The sequence below is a fragment of the Spea bombifrons genome, chromosome 13 (assembly GCF_027358695.1).
Source record: "Spea bombifrons isolate aSpeBom1 chromosome 13, aSpeBom1.2.pri, whole genome shotgun sequence".
In the NCBI taxonomy this organism is placed as follows: Eukaryota; Metazoa; Chordata; class Amphibia; order Anura; family Pelobatidae; genus Spea; species Spea bombifrons.
In genome coordinates this window covers 2,918,379-2,936,572 of record NC_071099.1, presented here as the reverse complement: position 1 = coordinate 2,936,572, position 18,194 = coordinate 2,918,379, and the positions used below count along the sequence as shown (strand labels likewise).

Genomic DNA, 18,194 nt, shown 5'->3' with positions numbered 1-18,194 from the left:
CGCTTTGTCACAGCGGTAGGGCTGGATTGGTAAGGTGGGGGGTAGAATTGGGATGTTTTGGTTGGTTATGGTTGATTGGTTGGTATGGTAGGTTTTGAGGCTCAGAACCCGGGGGTGTCACGGAATGCCCTTGGTTTGGTTGGGTTTTAGCACTTTACAGGTATGGTGATGTTTATTGTTATATCAGTTATCTGGGGGGGGGTCATTGTCTATGTGTTACTGACATGTGGGGGAATGTGTAATGTTATGTGGACAATGACTTATTGTTTGGTATTATTATTATTTTATTTATTGTTTTATATAGCGCCATCAGATTCCGTAGCGCTGCACAATGGGTAGACAGGACATAAGTAGTATGTAACATAAATTGACTAACAGACAACAGGTGTGGAGGGCCCTGCTCAGACAAGCTTACTGTTTTATATGTTTATCCAACATATTGGTGTGGTCTCATTTATTGGGTTGATTTTGTTACTTTTAGCCCTCTCTGGACGATGCGCCTGTCACGTGACATTCAATTCAGACACAAAATACGTGTCAAGCCAAGGGTTATTTTAGAATAAACATGAGACAATTATAATGCCTTATCAAACTGAGCTGCATGACTACCACATCTTACAGACTCTCTCACACACACAGTACTTCTTATTCCTGCAGATACTATGGGAAATATATAGATAGATATATAGATATATATCCCAAGACCAAATATTATTGTGTTGCTACATCATCAAATGGGTAACCATAAAAAAAAAACCAAAACAAAACATGGGAAATATCGAAAGGATAGCTTTTTGATTTACCAATGCATTACACCGGGCTGCATGCGTTTCCCAAATTGCCATATTCCTGTTGAGAAAGTAGCTTTTGTCGACAGACCAAATACCCTGAGGATCTATTTGGGCAGAGGGTTGGAATATGGCATTGTCTAGCAGCACTATACTCCAAATCTCTCGCCATCCTGCTACCAGTACAATGTATAAAGAAGTACACTGGAGTTGAAGAAAATATTGGCAAAACAATTTTGGTAAGTTTCTATAACATAGACCATAAGTATGGTTAGCATTATGTTCCAATAAGCTTACTTCATCTATAAAACCCCAAAATTGCCGATGTGATACCATGCAAGCGAGCAGGCAGGGAGATCTTTACCTAACGTATGAGTTTGTCTTAGTCTAGATATTCTAGTTTTGCCATACTTTTTGAATATTTGTACGAAGTGCTGAGTAAATTGATGGCGCTATATTTTGGGTAACTCCTCCTGCTGAAACACCGCTGCAAGTTGACTTTGTGGCAATGCTATGAAGTCTGTACATAGTCATCCAGCCAAACACTGACTAATGAAAGTCTAAGACTGAGCCATTCTAGCGTTTATAACAGGCAGTATAATAAGGGTACTCGTCAAAGAAATTGGCGCACTAAAGCATTATATCGCACAAAAACTAGAACTATTTCAAGAAAGAAAACAGCACAATATTTTGGAAAACAAAACACTAATAAAAAAATGGGCGTTTCCTTTTAATGACATCAGAGATTGAAATGACATCAGAATCTGCTTTTTATTTGTAGACTCACCTTCTCCTGTAGGGGTAGGAATGACATGACTTTACGGTGTCTTCCAAAGCACATAAGCATTTATTTACTGAGCCAGGAACTCAGACTCACATTTTGGACTTTCCTATGTGTCACAAAGGGCTGGCCGCAGAGAGATTGACGGATTATATCTGTGTAATCCAGCGAGTGAAGTCAAGTTACATTAACTATGAATTACAGCCGGCCACTTATTCTCTCAGAAACTTTTTTTTTTTTTTTGGCCCTTCGTACTTTTTTTTTTTCAAGGTCAGCGAGATGAAAATCAACACGTAGCTTAGTGAATACATCCCATTACTGCACAAGCTCCTCAGAACAATGAAGCCATGGGGAAGGCTTAAAACTGAATTATAGCATATTTAAAACTCTCAAAAATATATAAACATACTGAAAGTAGGGTTTGCAGATGAAAGCCATTTTTTTTTCTCTTCCTGCCCTCTTAAATGCAATCAAGGTACCCATGGCAGGGCATCTGAACTCACTGCCCCTCAACTCAACAAGGGGCAAGGCGTGCATTGAACACTTATATAAAATTGTCTTGGTTTAACAGTTTTATTTTTGTTTATTATGTTCTCTATTTTGTGCCGATTGCATTTGTTTTACTGTCTATTCTTTTTCTCTCCACGACAGTGATGGTTCTCTCACATGCCAACATTTAAAACTAATATCAGTGTGAGGAGGCTGAATAACCTATATAAAAAGAGGGTTGCATTGGAAGAAGCAAGAAGGGGGCAAGGTCTTTCCAGGAAACTGACAGGATAAACTGCAATACAATCTATGTATTCCAAACATTACTGAACAAAGACTACACAAACAATAGCCTGATTTAAAATGGCTCAAAACGCCATCAATAATCACCTTCTAAGCTTAAACGGTGTTGCTGAAATGTCTCGATAGCGAGGCATTCAGCGACTCCAAAACCCACACAGTCCCCTCCACTTTACTCAACAGAATTTGGGCAGTTTCACCCCCCACATGCTGACCACCGATGAGACCAGGGCTCTATGTCCATGTGGCCTGGCGCCTACTAGTAGCACATTAACCACGCAGAGATCTAAGTAACTTATTAGAAACCTAGGGATTTTCACCTTCCCCCTCAAGAGTATTTTACATGAAGTAACAAAGCAGTATCTCTCAGGTTGCCGAGTAACAGCTTCTAACCACGCTAAACAAGCCTTCTAATCTCAGGAGGCTGTTGATTCCAATCCAGCTTTAGTATACTTATTCAAACAATGTATGTTTTATCAGTGTAATTGCTATGCAAATTAAGATGTTCAGCCATAGACCTTGAACAGCAGAAAAGGCACCACATTTAAAGCCAGGAGAAGGAAATAAACTGACCCAAATCCCAAGATCCTGGTCATTTTTCCTTTCAAAAATGGTTTTAAACACATTTTAATCGGCAAACTGCATTATACACCTTTATTCAGTATACAGAGCTATAAGTAGCATGGAATATATACTTCAGAGGCCACTGATACCCAGCCATCATAGAATAGCTAAACTGTCCCTGTAACCCACCGTTTCTGCAGAAGCCTATCAGCATTTACTGAGGCTTTTCCCTTGCCAACATGTGATTGGCGGATATCAGATCAGCAATGTTGGCAGCTTGCTTGTCATGGACAGAGTGTATACTTAGACAAGATATGTATTGGCTTCTATTTTAAGAGACATCATATTATAGACCATTCATGTCCTAATTTTAAACATTTGTACTTTAATACTCTGCCAAACCATCTCGGCATCAGATGACCAAGTTGAACACCATAATTCATCATGGCCTGTATTGATTGTGCTGCAGTTCTTTAATGATCTTTGAAGCAAGCTCAGAACCTGTCTTCTGATATATCACTGAGTGTTCTGCTCACCCATTTTTTAACCCTATGGTCTTTGCTCCCTTTACCTTCATTGAGGCGTACTACCATAGCTTCAAATGAACACCCAGCTTTGAGACATGCCAGTGATGGTATAACAGAGGCAACTAGTCTTTCCACACATTGGCCAAGGACCATGCCTTTGTGCTACTTCCATCAGTCTCCATGTAAAAGCAGAGGTGTCAAAGTCCCCTCCTACCCAAATTGCCATCATATAAAAGTAGACAAAATTAAGTTGAAATATTTTATTTCAGGGAAACAAAAGTCCAGCAAGATGCTTGCACCGTTATTGCACCCTGCTTCAACACGTACAATCCCCAGTAGTTTCAGCAGAGAGCAGCTTATCTGGAGAGGAGATAAAGAACACGAGCACAAATTAAACTAAACTCATACCGACAGACACTTATCTGTCACTACAAGTAAAACTGTATATGGAGCCTCAGTAAGAATGTGTCCCTCAGATGAAGTTTCAGACAGGGATAACAAATAATCATAGGCTCTAGAAAATAAATTGAACTCCACTTACCAGACTCACTACGCAGATGCCCAGCACACAGCTACTGCCCTGGGGGAACAGGAACACTGTTATTACTATTAACAGTAACAGAATGCAGATGGAAAGATTAATATGTACAACTCAGAGCAGGAAAGTTCTCATCAGTTATCGCATCTGACGGCACTTCCTATATCCTGAATCTCATCATGTGAAAGCATGGGCTGCGAGCACCCCCAGCAGGTAGTAGCCAAAAATCACAGGAAACAAGCTAAATTTGCATTCTTTTGTGGCAAGCCAGATTTTCAAGCTCCACACAAGATTTTAAAACCCCCCCAATCATGTGATTATTAAAACTTACATCACAAGCGATCAGTCCGTTACGTCTGTCATTTGCCCCAATACCATCCTAGACAGGAACAATAGAACGTTAGTACATTTGTATGAAGATCAAACACCACGCACATTTTCCAGTAGGTGTGCGTCAGAGAGAACCATCTCACCACCTGCAGTCTGCCGGTAATTCCAGCTCTTTTCAGGTTAATATCATCACCACACATGTTTGTTGCCAATTAAGATATTGGAAGAGTAACAAGTAACTAGGTACTTTATGACACGAGTCATAGGAGCTTTATGTTAAGCGAATATTGTACATCTGTTATTGCTTTGGGGTTTAGGCGAATCGTTATTAGTTATTGAATAGGTATCAAGAAGTGTGATCAAGTAGTAAACCAATGGATTAATAAACGCATGTGCATAACATGCTCATCATGTGCAATAATAGCCCATCAGGCATTAACGTACTACAGGCACAGTACAATACAGCCTTTATTTCTCTTCCAATATATATGCCCTCTATTTTTGGCATATATGAAGGTTACTTACCATTAAGAAATCCTTGATCAGCTTTTGCAGCAAATCCTGATGCGTTCCATCTAAAGTAGATAAAAGCCAGATTGATATGGAGAATGCAAGCAATAACTGTACAAACCGGATTTGAGGGTGCACTCAGATCAACTCTTCTCACCACTTGCAGTCTGCCGGTAATTCCAGCTATTTTGAGTTTAACCTCATCATCGCGCACATTCATTGCAGATTAAGACATTGGGAAGCAACAGATCACTAGGTACTTGCTATAATATGAATCATATGCGTTTTAAATTAAGCTGCCATTGTGCATCTTTCACTACTTTTCGGGGTAATGTTATTGCCATTGAATAGGTATCGTGAAGTACGATAAAGTAACCTAGTTGACTAATGCACTTGTGCATAACATACTCAGCGTGCAGCAATACCCTATCCAATGTTAACTTACTACAGGCACATCTTTGTTTCACTTCCAATATCTATGCCCTCTATATTTGGCATATATGAAGGTTACTTACCATTAAGAGATCCTTGATCAGCTTTTGCAGCAAATCCTGATGCATTCCATCATCTAAAGTAGAGAAAGCCGGATTGATATGGAGAACGCAAGCAATACAAGAATAAACAGGATTTGAGGGTGCACTCAGATCAACGCTTCTCACCACTTGAAGTCTGCCGGTAATTCCAGCTATTTTGTGTTTAATCTCATCATTGCGCACATTCATTGCATATTTAATACATTGGAAGGCAACATCACTAGGTACTTGCTATAATATGAATCATAGGTGCTTTAAATTAAGATGCCATTGTGCATCTTTTACTACTTTGAGGTTGGGTTATTCTTGCCATTGAATAGGTATCGAGGAGTATGATAAAGTAGTAACCTAACTGACTAATAATGCACTAGGCTGTAAGCATGCCATCTCATGCTGTGCCATAATACCCTATGTACTGTAAGCTTACAGGCATGTACAATGCAGTTGTCCCCAATATTTGTGCCCTATTCTGGCATATGTAGAAAAGATTCTTTACCATTAAGTCCTGAATCAGCTTCTGCAACGAATTGAGTCGCCACATCACCTAAAAGAACAAGACTAGATTGATACAAAGAATGCAAGCAATAACTGTACAGATATGCGCTACGGGATTTGATGGCACTATATAAAATAAATTTGCTTTTGCACTCAGATCAACCTTTCTCAACACTTGCAGTCTGCCGGTAATTCCAGCTATTTTATGGTTTACCTCATCATCGTGCAGTCATTCACATAAATTACAGCATAGCGGGTAGTAAGTATGGTTCTCAGCCAGGTCAGTGCATTGTATATTTCCAAGCAGTTTACCACACTACTGTATTGCATGAGCGTCCGAGGGTTAAAAGTGCTCCTTAATTACAAAGCCTTAAATCTCCATTTACGCAAGTTGCACGCAGTGGAGGTTTGACTTCTTGCAAGCATTAACGATATTGCATGCTTCACAGGCATCTTATGAATGTTTAATATACTGGGCAGTGCCAGGAGCACACAAGCATTCTAGCAAACCTGATGAGTTAGTATCCTGATCAGGCTGCCTTAATGCAAGTCAAACATTTTTAATTATGGAAGCTCTGCTCAGAAGTGGCACAGTCTATGTGGTGTAAACAACAGTTTGCTTTCCCACTAAGAATTACTTCCCCCTATAAAGCAAGGACATGCTTGTGTTAGTTTAGCTTTTTTATTTAAAAAAAAAAATGTAATAAATCATACCTCAGTTGATACGTTGGGCATTCCTTTCACAGCTGTCATTTAACAAATGTCCTGCAGAGAGTAAACATATCAGCAATCAGTGAGGAACACAACAGAACTACAGGCTGTGTGCAGGTTTAAAAGACAGATCAAACACCTTTGTGCAGGTGCAGTTCTGACTTCTGTACACTAGGTGGCAGCAAGCAGGGTTTAACACCTAGAATGGTTTTAAATCATGTACCATATAGCCAGCAGAGGCATCTGCAGAGTGGGCATTAGCCACTAACTGGTTACATTTTTTAATACATTACCAAATTTTTCAGGAAAGCAAACCATCTCAGACAGAAGATGCTTTACTTAGTACAATATATATATATTTAGATTGCAACACAACAAGTACAATTTACACGTATATTGGTAGCTAGGCCTCTTTAGTGAAACAAAAGCCTCAGATTTTACAGCGTCTTCATTATCTCAGACAGGGATAACAAATCATCCTCGGCTTTACAGTAGATTAAAGAAATTTGCATCTAGCGTTCTAACAGAGTTAGTTGAGACATACCTTAGGCAAACTGGACATCACGTTCTTGTTGATCCACAATCATGGTGCCATGGGGTAGAGAAATCAGCTGAATAGACTGTCGCAACCATTGCCGGACCCAATATACGGTAGCAAGTTACAAAGTGCTCGCGACGTCTTACACCATCCATTGCAGCCCTGTAATACAACAATAAAATAACTTAAGATGAGCGCATGTTTCTTAGCATTAAAGGATATTATGACCAAGTACTTAAGACTAAGCATATTTTTACAGCATCAACAGACTGGCAATGGGGTGGCCACCTGATGACAAGCACTGTTGATGCCTAGATAAGCGCTGCCGCAATGCTACGTTTTAACCTAGAGCATCAAGAACAAGTAGCCAAGTTCTCTCTGCTAGTTACCAGCATGCTTTCCATTCACAGCAGCGATGCAGATTTGTTAAGAGGGAAAACTGCATGCAGGAGCATTCGGCCATGGGAAAAGAAGCTTAAAAACATTGCCAAGGGATCTAGTTAGATCAGCGGCCTTGCAGAGGGATCCCAGCAGTCTTGCAGAGGGTCAGACTATGCTGCAGCTAGGCCCTCACCTACTCTGGATTATTGCTTCTATCAGCCTAAACCAAGGCATCTCAGCCATGGAAAAAAAGCAAAAGGTTGGCATAACTGTGAAAGTGACTACCCAAACTGTATAGCATATTATGCCATTTAACCATTTGTTTGTGTACCTACCATGCCCTTAACATAGCCAGGCTACTTCATTAGTACTAAGGCAATGCTCATTCATGCAATCAAAACTTTATTAAAAATTAACAAAAGTGTCCCGTCTATTAAGATTGACTGCGCCAGATTTACTTTATACGGATATTTTTTTCCCCAGCGGCAGAATATTTACATTTATATAAACGCAAGCGTTAACCCCCCTGCAATAAACGGTTTAGAAATCCATTGTGTGCAGGTTTACCGTAATAAACAAACAGGTAGCACACAGACCGCTTAAAACTGATATCCTTTGCATCTCACAAACATCGTAAGCCAACTAAACGCCCTAAATACCCCAATATTGGCCTTCTTCAGAGACGCGGCTACTACACCATTTAGCACGGGACCGCAGCACATGGCTTACGCGGAAGGATGGCGCTAGATTTTTCCCGGCAAAGAACTCACCCTGTATTCGCCATCGCAATGCCGACAAGAGAGAACCAGCCTCCAACGCAAGATTATATATACCCCAGCAAACAACGCCTTTATTCTCGCGACGCATCGGCAAGCATGCTGGGAAAAGTAGTCCATCGGGCGGTAAGCAAACACGCATGCGCAGAAAATGCCTTCTCTACATAAAAAGAAACATAGTATCCTTTACTTAACCCCTTAAGGACCAGGCTATTTTTTTATTTTCTTTAACCTTCGTGACCAAGGCTTTTTTTAACACTTTTGCGGTAGCTGTAATTTGCTCCTCCCCCATTTACTGTACCCACTGTATAAGTTATATATTGTGTTTTGTTTTCAGGACAAGTAGGGCTTTCTTCAGATACCATTTCTGATCATATCATCTAATTTCCTCAAAAAAAAAAACTCATCTAAAAAAAGCTAATGAAAAAACTGCTAGAAAGATTCTACTATTTGTTATGAGTTTTTTTTTTTTGCTTTTTTTCTGCAAGTTATTGGCCAACTAGTACAAGTTGCGTTTTGCTATTTCAAAACCATTTCCCCCCCAAATCTGGTAATTCTGCCTCATGTGCTTTTGAAGTCGGTGTGCCAGAGCCTGTCCTGGTGTGTATTCGATCATCTGTTTCCTGGCACTTTACTTTCTGTAGGAATAAATTGAACTTTAGTCACTTTAAAGGACAGAATTTTCTAGGCCCAGAAATCAGTGAGCAGAAAAGTGAAGGTTTTGTGTTATTTAATCTATTTCAATCTGCATATTTATTAAAAAGGATCAGGAAAAGAAATCAGGAAAAATCAGAAAAAGATGGGCATGTATGGTGGGCTGATTCGGTGGTGCAATGGAACACTTAACTAGACTTGGCCCTCAGGCCGTAGCCAGCCAGCCCTCCCCTGGCCTCCTGATATGCCACTTTGCCGCCAGATATGCCTTATACCCCCTAAATGCGTCATGTGACGTGAGTCACGTAACTCCGCTGGTTTACTGCCTATCCTGGGTGGCACAAGAGACTCTGTGGAAGTGACCCCTGCGATCACGGTTAGTGCAGGCTTTTGTCCCGCATTTAAGACAGCCATGGTGGCGCCCCTGAGGTAGGCAGATTGGCACATAGGGGGGTATAAGGCATTTCTGGGGGGCAGAGTGGCATATAGGGGGTATAAGGCATTTCGGGTGGGGAGTGGCATATATAAAAGGGATATAAGGCATAACTGGGGGCAGGTTGGCAAATTGTCAGGGTCCATCCAGGCTGCGGAGCTGCATATGTCTGTTTTTCCCTGCCTTGCCTCAGTTCCCATGTTTTGCTGTGGTCCACTCCTGGATTTCCATATGCTCTGTCCTGAACCTCTGATTCCTTGATTCCAGTCTGCTCTTTGCTTCAGCTCCTGTTTCCTTTATAAGGTGTGTCCCACCCGTTTGTTCTGTTTGTCTCAGTCTGCAGTCTAAAGGTATGTCCTTCTCGGCTCTGTGTTTGGATTCAATGTTTAGTTTATCAGTACTTTCGTATGCAGGGCTTAGCGTTAGGACCCACCGTCATTGGAGTACTTTGGCGTAGTGGTGGGCTAAGCATACTATGGCCATATGATGTGACGGAATCTCCAATTGTTCTCTCATAGTCCTAGGCTAGTTCCTGTATCCATGTGCGTCTGTCTCTTATGTACCTTTGCCCTTCTTCCCTGAATCATCTGAGGGTTCAGGTTCCTCTCTCCGCTCCCCATGTCCCAGTTAATATGTCCTATCCTTGCTTAAAAGAGAAGCGTCCGAGGATTCCGACTCCTCACTCCTTCCCCTGTGTTCCTTGCCTTGTTCCCTGTCCTTTGTTGTGCCCTGTATCATGTATGTCTTGTCTGGTTATGTTCCTTGCTCGGTTTCCTTGTTTCTTGCTCTGTCACCCTTGCTTGCTTTGTTTCCGCTATATACTCTGCTGACATGATTCTAGTGCTATGTCTCATGCCTGATCCAGGGTGCCTGCAGGATATCTCCAAGTTTAGTTTGGATTTCCGCATCCAGCCAAGTTTAGTTCTGCTCTGTTCTGGACTACACCTGCTGCTATGTCAGGGCGCTGGTATATGGCTGCACTACCCTAGGTGCTCAACACCCGGGTGAGTGCGGTTGCCCTTCACCAGGCTCTGTCCAACTCCACTACTGCACTGTAACTCCTTAACACAATCTTTGGGTGTACCGGGTCTTTACAGTCGTATGGACCCGGTTCCTGACTCAAATAAAAAGAAATACAAACAAAAAATGCATTTTTCTCCATCATAGTTCTTATTAAATGTAAAAATATAGTTTACATGTGAACTTTTTTAATATTACAATTTTGTGGGGTCGTCTTATAATCAGGGTTGTCTTATAATCAAGCGTAGTTTTGAAACCTAGACACCCCAAGATGTCGATTGCTGGTATGTCACTGCCAAACAACACCCCAATATTTGTTCAGCCACGTCTCCTGAGTATAGTGATTCCCCTCATGCATGGGTTTGTGGGGTTGTTTGGGTGGTAAAATGCCACCATTTTTAACTTGGGACTTTGACATCTGCTCCTTCTGCTACCATGTCCTATTTGGAAGCTATCTGAAGCTGGTGAAGTTTAATGTACCCCATCAAAACATATTTTTTTAAAACTAGATACCGCAGGGTATTTCAAATGCTGGTATTTTAAACCTTTCCTTGCACTAATTTTACCAGCAGACTTTGTCAAAATTTGTGGTGGTATTTTTTTTTTTGTGTGTGTGTTTTTTTTCGTACTTCAGATATGAATTTACCACTCCTGCTATACGTCACTGTCAAACACCCCAATATGTGTTCAGCAACATCTCTTGAGGACAGTGATACCATGCATGAGTTCTTCTGGTTGTTTGGGGGCTAAAAGGCCACATTTGCGAAGTGCGTTTTTTTCCCCATTTTGGTCAGTCTGTGCCTACCACCCCTTGGAATGCCACTGGCAGGTGGGCCCCCCCAAAATATTATATTTTGCATGAAAATTTTGTCAAACTACTGAGGAAGCCCGTAATGTCAAATTGCAGCCATTAGGGGGTAGGATTGCATTATGAATGCTTTCTGTCATACATGAAGAAATCAATAAATGTTCTCAATGCTTTGCCAAACATTAAATAATAATTATTATTATCTTTTATTTTTTTCTCGCACCAACAATTTACACATCACTTTTTACAGAACATTAATTCAATGACAAAACTAGAATTGGTGGACTAAAACAAACAGATTTAATAGGTAAAGAAGGCTCTGTTTGCAAACTTAGCATCTAGAGGATTAACATTAAATAAGTGTTTCTTTAGTGTAAGCTCAGAACTACACAACTTGTATAATCATCTGCGGTTTTATACTGTAGTGCTGTGCAGAAAATGTCAGTATAGACTTATTTTGGCACCATATGCTAAAATGCTGATCCTCTGAAACGGAGAGTTAATGAGTTTGGAGACTTTGCATATCAATGGACCATTAAGCAAACACTGAATTAGAAATTAAATGGAAGATTAAACTCACATTTGGAGATAAAGACATAATCAAGACAGAATTTCTTAAATCTTTTACTGTTCCATTCCTTTATTTGTTCCCATTTTCATGCACAGTCCAGAGAGTGTGTGGGTGTGCATTATAAAACATTATTTTTTTTCTCCAATTTTGCTCTATTTAACCCTTATGTTAAACATTATATCTGCAGGGATGGGGAACCTGTCAATTAGGTCCTATAATGTATCTAGATAATTACAAGCATTGCTCGACCCCTTGGATCCCTGAGTATATGGCAGGAACTTGATGTCAACTTGGATGCCCATAGTTCCTCCACAATATGGCTCAGCATAGTCTCTATTAAAAATGCCATTGTCTCAGCTCAGCTATACTAGACACATCTCATGCGACCTAGTAAAAATATCCCAGACGTGATCTTCTAAAAGAGGCACCAGGTAACCAAACCTTCTGCTGTCTCCTTGTGTTTTGTAGATTTAGGATCTCTGGGAAGGACATTTTTTTGTGCTGCCATTCAGGGAAGGTTTATCCACTAGAGGTGTTTGCAGTAGAGTTGCCACTTTAACTTACCGACTCCACTATGTATTATCAAGAGAAACTTGTCCTGCAAATGGACGAGTTGGCCCTGAATAAGGCATAGTACAATGAGATGACTTTCAAGAAATCTCATTGCGTCAGCTATACATTGTCCATGGCAAACCAAGCTCTTCTTGCATGGGAAGCTCATCAGGGAAATGTTCACCTCTTCTCCAAACTCCTGCTTTAGCGAGTAAACCCACTAATATCCTTCAGCTTTGGTTCCAATGCGGATACAAGCCCTCCATAGACACCCTTCCTAAAACCCTCACAAACGTAAATTTATATGGCATGGCTTGACTCCATAAAGTGTCCTCTGAAGTTTGGCACGCGGGGGTTTGTGAAGTAATTTGTCATACCTTTCCTATACTATGGAATAGCCCATATATTTATTTGCTCTTAAACATTTATGCTTGTCCCATGACATGATCTCTTATCACCTCTTCCCTCTCTGCATTTCGGATCTCTGGACATGACCAGCCTTGTATTTTTAGCTCCTTAGATGAGATATGCTTCTACCACCTTCCTATAGCAAAGAACCTCCTACTAGTTTATTACCATAGTTTGCATATATGGCTTTGGAACACACTATGTAATGTCTTGCTCTCCTCCTCTCAATTTCAGTTCCTTTAAAATCACCTTTGCAAAGAAAAACATTTATTTTAACTAGAACCCTGATGTTACCTATACCTTGAAACTGCCCCTTTCTGAATGGACAGTCTGTCTTTGGGCAAAAAGTCCCTCTGTCTCTCTTTGGGCAAATGTTCCTCAGAATGTTTGCTGGGTATGAGGGTATCATAGTGTTCTACAGTCCTAAAACCCACAACAATGAGTATGGAAACAGCAGGGATTTGGTTTCCCCAATTAATACCTCATTCTAGGACCAGAAAAAATCACTTCACACGTAGAACCTCTCTGACATTATTTCTGGCAAAGTTATTGCAATTCCAGTGAAAATCGCTATTTTAAATAAACGGACGTTTCAAATTAAACTGGAAAGAAACCACTATGATCTGAGAAATAACAAGGAACAGCTGGATGGGAGTGGGTGCAGAGGGTCAGGAGATAACAGGAAGAGAGGTTGAGCAAGAAGAGAAAAAATAAATTGGGGGGGAAAAGGAGGGAAGGAGATGAGGGACAGAAATTACTAACAGGAAGAACATAATGTACTTCATGTTTGTCTAATTAGAGGCCTACTGGCTGGATATGCCCCCCAAGTATTTTCTGTACAAACTTATTATTTACCCTATTTTGGGCCTCTCCTAGGCTGTCTGTAAAACAATACCATAGATTGACCACATTCGATATTTGGAATTCTGGAGCATGAAAGCATATCTGTGAAGTACACAGTTGTGCACTAAATTTTCAATCTGCCTTTTCGCATAGTCTGTGCGAATCGCCATACCCTAGAACTTTGCTTAGGGGCATTATACAAATACCTAGGAACTGTCCCAGGACTCCGTGGAGCTCTCCTACTTCTTATAGAAGACAGGAGGGGCCAAGATGAAGAGCCAAACCAATTTCATATAGGATAAAGAATGGCTGTGAAGTAGGCTAGGCCAAACACCACTCCCCACCCCGAGATTATTTGACCCCTGTAATCTGATTTCCAGAGGGTGATGCCCTTGGAGATTGGAGTATCCACATCTAAACCGCCCACTGCATCTAGTATCTCACACTTACACGCGCACATCTTCTTCACATATAAAAACACACAAACACACGCTGTTCTACACACTGCAGGGGTATAGTCTGTGTTATGCTTTATTCATTTCAGGACTATTTTCTGGTCCCAGGAGACTGCCGGGGTTGTGAGAGAGATCTTGAGATTCCCATTCTGTCTCAGGCAATTTGAAAGTCTCCTCATCCTAGCCGTGTAGTAACTCTAACCTCACTGCTTGTGCATGATCCAAATCATTTTAGAATAGCCTATAAATTAAATTTTATTTTTTACCATTAATTTCATGTCCAGCCTAAAGTTCACCTTGATTGGGAAGTTTGACAATTCCAAGGTATTCTAAAATGAATGGGGTAATTGGATTGTTAATGGCAAGAGTATTGAAAACAGGGATTACAGATTTGATATATGCAAGGCACTGTGATTATTAAAAAAATAAGGGATTATTATCAGGAAATGGGCCTTGGGTACAGGGACTACTTATAGAAAGGAGATATATGTTAAGTTGTTTAGTAATTAGAGGTACGCTGAGTTCCAGGATCATGTAAAAGGAAGTGGATTGAGGTTTGGGGATCGGTAAAAAGAGTAATTTGAGTTTAAGGGGAAGATGTTTATTAAAAGTAGACTTGTGCATTCGTCTTCGGGCTAACATGAAAACAAACACGAAGAGTGCGTTTTTATGTTCGTCCCGAAGAAGCGAAGATAGCGGGGGTAAAACGTACACGAAGACGAAGGCACGCAACACGAAGAATCTTCGTCTTCGTCTACTAATCTCCCTGGTCCCTTCCCCATCTAGCCTACCTTATCTCCGTAGCATCGCAGGGGTTGACGGAAGCGGAAATCCGTAGGTTTGCCGTCAGTGGTTATGGGGCTTAGCAACAGGGTCGCTCGTACAGACTTTTAAAATCCTGGCCCAGCAACTTGGTCGACAAAGACCAATGGTCTCCCTGCTATAACAGTTAAAGGTCTGTACAAACGACTTTATTGGTCGTTCGTATGGACTTTTAACTGTCGTTACCTGTATTTCATTGATGGCAGACGAGCCCCCCGCTGACAACCAATAGGGTCGCTCGTACTCCTGGTGCCAAAGCTGCTGCGTAGTCCATACCACGTTACCCCCATATTAACTCCTTCTAAAAAACGTGAAAAAAAAAAATATTCGCCCGAACCGAAGACAGGAACTGACGAATATTCGCGGAATACGAAGATTTTTTTCCCCATGAAGACGAACATGAAGAGTTGGCCAGCACCCAAGTCTGATTAAAAGGAACACATTATGAGTTGAAGGCAGGAACGGGATTGAAATATAAAAAAGGAGATATAAAGGACAAGTACTAGCAATTAGCAATGGATAGGGAGAGGTACACAGATATAGAGAGATGTAGAGATATAGAGATATGAGACACCTGTGTAACATAGTACGGTAAATTGGAAAGTAGACATTTAGTGCTAAATATATGTCCCATAACATACAGAGAAGTCAGGAATCTTCCAATAACACTAAGCTCCTGGTGCCAATTTAACTTACATCTAATACTGATGATAGCTCATCATTGCTTATGCTATACCTTATTACAAACAGGTTTACTCAATCCATTCCTATATTGTAGGTTCTTTTGATAATAAACTGAGCTTGAGAAAAAGCCAACGAACATGTTATGTGAAATTGTCAAAATGGGAAAAATACATGATCCTGTTGGAAAACATGTGTAGTTGAGAGGAAATGGGGGTACTGAATGGGGAGACCCTCTGACCTCTTAAGTGGGACAATGTCAGGCTAGAGGACTCCCTCATGTTGATCTTATGTCTCCAGATGTTTAATTTTCTTGGCTCATACCATTTGCTTTCTTGTTCTCAGAATTATGCAATGTTCTGCAAGGAATTATTCTAGTGGCTCTGCATTCTGGTGGTTTTTCATTGCATGTTCTGCTCTGTGAATCATTATATCAAAAGCCTTTGGGGGAAATGCTGGAGCCACTATATTCATCCCTGTGCCAAATGTTCTATACACCAGCGCACAGTGTGCTTTCCATGTGTAATAATCTGCAGCATCCCAGTATATCGCATTAAGTACTTCTCATTGCAGAACCCTATGCAGGACCCTTTGCTGTAGGGCAAACTAACATGGACATGCAGTGCTTTAGCTTCTATACGTTTACCTATATAAAGTTCTGTATGTGTGGTATAGTTCCAGTGTAGTGCTGTTTAAGTTGCTACATCATGCCAAGTTCTTACACGCCTTATGTTTCTCGTCTGCACCGCTTTGGGGGCCTAATGAATCTGCTTTGGAAGTTCATGTCTGTCCATGGTTTATCATTCTATTAAAGATATCCAGGGCCGCCACCAGAGGAGTAAAACCCCAGACTTCTTGACCTGTCATGGTACCCCTCACCAGCCCCTGCAGACCTGGGGCTGTCCTGTCTGGACTCTTGCCGGCTTTTGGGCCAAGATGGCCCCATTTCTGGACTTTAGAGGAGCTGTGGGCTGTGGTAGTAAGGGTAGGGGAAACCTGAGTTTAGCTTTGTACTGTGCCCCTAGATTTCTCATGGCTGCCTTGTTTTTGCCCATAGGCAACGTTTTACAGACCCTGTGTATCGGTGTGTACCCTCTAGTGAAGATCTGTGAAGTATAACGCACGTTACATCTACTCCCCTGCTCGTTGGTAAACAGAGCCAGAAACTACCTGCAGTGATTTGCAGGATTCATATACTTTGATTTATAGGGTTCAGTAGATCATCTTCCAAAAGCATTCACCCCATCGTATCTCCTGTTACATAAATCTGCAGAGGTTGGCCCGATGTATTCCCCACAAGGTGTTTCCGTATTTCAGTGCTCCTCTGAAACTGCATATTTTGCAGTTCAGTGCTCTGCAAATCATAGTAATTTTCCCATTTAACTCTCCGCATGGGATTTTTGTTGTACGGAGCCCTGCAGATCTTGTGTGTGTTGCCGGCAAAAGCTTTTCAGGCTGTGAAGAACTGGTTCTGCAATGTTTCGCAGCTGGTTTTGGTGCAATTTAATGGTTTCCGCTGGCTTTAGTATAGGTCTGTGCGGTGTTATATTGACTTTCTATTATAGGATTTACAGTGCTTTACGGATCTAATGTAATTGACGGAATAATGCTCTGCAATTTAAAAGGGGAATATTCTGCAGATCTCTCAGGGTCCCAACCTTCCTCCCAGCTGTTCCCGTAGCTGGCTCCCTGCTCTTCCATCCATGTGAAGGAGGAAGGGGGGGGGAGCGGGTGAGTCCTGTTTTGTGACCTCTTCTCTCTGGAACTGGGGATGTGACAGCTCACACAGATGCTCCTTGTCACCTATGGTTCTGCATGGTTCCACCAGCTGACACCCACGCATTCAGCACAGGATGTGAAGCTTTAACCCTTTGCCTGCCAGAAGACTCATCCTGTAGCTCTAACGTGGGTACCTTTATTTACTGCCGGTAAGAGTTGCGGGAAATAGGGATGGATACACAACAGCAGAACAAAAAATATATAACAAGACCTTACGCTGGCATGGGTTAACTGCAACGTTCTAATCCTTAATCATGTATTTCCTAGTTCCAGCAACCCAAAAGGATCTTCTGTGGCCATCACAGAACAGCTGTCTGTCGGAATGTGATTGACAGTTTACTCGAACAGGCTTCAGGTAGAGACACTCCTGTCTGAGGCTGATATATGCGGTCAAAGCTGGTGTTAGATTAATTGAAATACAAAGACATCGATAATGCAAGAATATAAGAACCGAGTGGGTTGTCTGGGCTCCCTGTCATAATAATATAAAACGTCTTAAAAAAAGTGATATTGTCTTTCATCCGTGCAAACAGAATAGGTGTGAAGAGGTTGTCCATGATCTTTTTTTCCAGGATAAGTAAAGAAAGCAGTGTTTGCTCCTCTAATTCCTTCATTCTTCTTGGCGTGCAGGATTCTCCTTTTCAGTTACATACCTACCAACATTTACACTTTTTAGGGGGTTAGGCCATGGTAGCATTGATCTTTCAATATTATTTTGCCTTTTGACCCGTGGAACACTTTGATATAACCACTGAGTGCTTTTAACTTTGAGAAAATATGGACATCAGGAGATGAGTAAAGGGCAGATGTTTCTGGTCCCAAAAAAGGGATTGTCCCTTCAAAGGGACTTAGTATACAGTTGCTTTCTTGTCAGGTAGCACCATTTTTTGTGCTCACATGTTCTCCT

The 18,194-nt window shown here is 41.2% G+C and overlaps 1 long non-coding RNA gene and 6 other non-coding genes across 7 annotated transcripts in view; 1 reads left to right on the top strand and 6 right to left on the bottom strand.

Annotated features, from left to right (window-relative positions):
• Positions 1-4,099: 4,099 nt before the first annotated feature.
• On the bottom strand, positions 4,100-4,172 carry LOC128472148 (small nucleolar RNA SNORD49). The gene has a single exon (XR_008346151.1). It is a non-coding gene; the product is annotated as a small nucleolar RNA SNORD49 (small nucleolar RNA).
• A 267-nt stretch (positions 4,173-4,439) lies between these two features.
• Positions 4,440-4,512, bottom strand: LOC128472157 (small nucleolar RNA SNORD65). The gene has a single exon (XR_008346159.1). It is a non-coding gene; the product is annotated as a small nucleolar RNA SNORD65 (small nucleolar RNA).
• Positions 4,513-4,963: 451 nt separating this feature from the next.
• LOC128472155 (small nucleolar RNA SNORD65) lies at positions 4,964-5,036 on the bottom strand. Its single transcript, XR_008346158.1, has one exon. It is a non-coding gene; the product is annotated as a small nucleolar RNA SNORD65 (small nucleolar RNA).
• Positions 5,037-5,465: 429 nt separating this feature from the next.
• On the bottom strand, positions 5,466-5,538 carry LOC128472154 (small nucleolar RNA SNORD65). The gene has a single exon (XR_008346157.1). It is a non-coding gene; the product is annotated as a small nucleolar RNA SNORD65 (small nucleolar RNA).
• Positions 5,539-6,006: 468 nt separating this feature from the next.
• Positions 6,007-6,079, bottom strand: LOC128472158 (small nucleolar RNA SNORD65). Its single transcript, XR_008346160.1, has one exon. It is a non-coding gene; the product is annotated as a small nucleolar RNA SNORD65 (small nucleolar RNA).
• Positions 6,080-6,989: 910 nt separating this feature from the next.
• On the bottom strand, positions 6,990-7,055 carry LOC128472165 (small nucleolar RNA R38). The gene has a single exon (XR_008346167.1). It is a non-coding gene; the product is annotated as a small nucleolar RNA R38 (small nucleolar RNA).
• Positions 7,056-8,260: 1,205 nt separating this feature from the next.
• The window catches only part of LOC128471156 (uncharacterized), a 42,142-nt gene continuing 32,208 nt past the window's right edge, over positions 8,261-18,194 (top strand). Inside the window, exon 1 of the long non-coding RNA XR_008346097.1 lies at positions 8,261-8,387. This is a non-coding gene — a long non-coding RNA (uncharacterized LOC128471156). The remainder of the gene's footprint in view (positions 8,388-18,194) is intronic.